This window comes from Temnothorax curvispinosus, unplaced genomic scaffold, assembly GCF_003070985.1.
Source record: "Temnothorax curvispinosus isolate PA1 unplaced genomic scaffold, ASM307098v1 QBEX01011286.1, whole genome shotgun sequence".
Lineage (NCBI taxonomy): Eukaryota > Metazoa > Arthropoda > Insecta > Hymenoptera > Formicidae > Temnothorax > Temnothorax curvispinosus.
The window spans coordinates 6,889-8,887 of record NW_020221066.1 but is presented as its reverse complement, the minus strand read 5'-3'; the positions used below and the strand labels follow the sequence as shown (position 1 = coordinate 8,887).

Sequence of the window (1,999 nt, the reverse complement as noted above, 5' to 3'; positions counted from 1 at the left end):
CATCAGTAGAAGATATTCGGAAATTATACAGACATTTAGAAAAAAAAAACGAACTGAAGCGTTTGAGGCATTACACCAATCGTTCTCTTATTGCCACTGGATTTCTTTGGCTGAAGCAACATTAGCGCGATAAATGATGCGCGAAAGTTTTATTTATAGCTTTATTTTACATATTTTCCAACTTTTTTAACATCCTATATCAAAAGTCCTTCAGATTAAATTAGATGCATTAAATATTCTTAAAAGAAGACACTTCTGAGAAAAAATATTCAATAAAGAAGTTTCAACATTTTTAGATTTACCCATAAACATTGTAGAAGAAAGTAAAACCGATAAAAAAGAATTTTTTGACATCGTGAAAAAAGATTAGAAGGCAAGATAGCAGAGCGCTCGAAAAAACAACCGTGTTACACAGGTAAGGAAACGCTTCTCTTTAAGGCTCCTTATGCAATTTTATAGTATTCGTACCTCGATTCGTACTAATACTAAATTTTTTGAAAAATATGTAGTGTACCTCTGGAAGAAAACTAGTAGGTTAATGTATATCTTCTGAAAAATATTTCAACTGTAGTCAGATGGACTTGAACCCGAGTCCTCGCAGTTATGAGTCACTAGACCACACTGCTTCCCTACGAAGACGAAATGTTGAAAAATACTATTAAATTATCAACAATCCATAAACCATTATGGAATCATCCGATTCGACGGCGGACGGTGAAACTAGTGGATTGCCTTTGGACCTCATGACACACTCAAGAGGGGAGGCGACCAGAGAGTTTAAATCATCCGTTGCTGCGCTGGAGGCAATGGTGGACATATTCCCGCACTCTAAACCCATTATAAAACAGGTCGCAGAGACGGTGACAGCAACGCCTCGCCATAACATCAACGTTGTCACGCCATTACGAGATCTTAGAAGCTCTTCCGATTACAACGGATAACGCTGTCTAACGAAGGTCTCTATTGCTAGTAAGATCGCAATATCGATAAGCCGCGCATCGGTTTACACCATGTGTACACGCGTTAATTGTATTTCTACCGATTCCGCGTTGTTTTTGACCCGAGACGATACGTTGGGTTATTTCATTTTCGAGAGATTCTGTGTTTACGTCGGTACGGTAAACAACCTTGATATTTGATACCTCATTGTTTAGCCCGTCACGCGGGTCTCTTACATTCCAGTAGCAAAAAGTAAAGATTCTCGGAAAAGGCATTACATGTTCTACCAAATTATATAGCGTTATATCAATATTCATTTATATTTCTTAGTTTCGACATTACGTTACGCATTATTCAAAGAATTAGTTTAAGTTTTCATTGCGAAATAGAAAAGTAATGCGATTTGCGATCACGACACTTACAGTGTCTTTAAGAAGCAATAATAACATAATTATTGCCAACCTTTATATATATTATATTTAATTTGCTCTTATTTTTAGGATATAAGGATGACTATTATTCGACTTTAATTTGAACTGTGCTATTATTCTATGTGTTTGCCATTTATATTGATTGCTATTGTATGCTTTATTAATATTGTGTCTCTGCTCATCAGGAAGAGCTTTTGTAAATATACTGAGATAACTAAATCCCTGTCGCTCGTTCATCTTAGTAACATTTCACTGCTTGTATTCATTCTATTTTAAACAGACATGTAAGTCAAATGCGTTCCATAGAAAGTAAACACTCCTGTAAAGTCTCAAACTAATTATTATTCCTAGAGTTTTAAATCGCACGATTGAATTGAACAAGACGATGTTTTCAAGAGACATGCCAAACAATCTCGAAACAAAACACAAATTAATATCCGCGTTTCTCTACAGACAGAACCTAATCATCTTTTTGATCAAGCGCTCTCTCTCCCTCTCCCTCTCTCTCTCTCTCTCTCTCTTTCTCTCTCTCTCTCTCTCTCTCTACTGGAGAGCCGCATCGGCCGCACCTACTGGAGCCTGATGGGGAAAAAAAATTTGTGACAATGTTGCAAACTGCTGCAAGGGAA

At 36.7% G+C, this 1,999-nt stretch overlaps 1 pseudogene; it reads left to right on the top strand.

Annotated features, from left to right (window-relative positions):
* Positions 1-1,999, top strand: part of LOC112461350 — a 7,158-nt pseudogene that overhangs the window by 266 nt on the left and 4,893 nt on the right.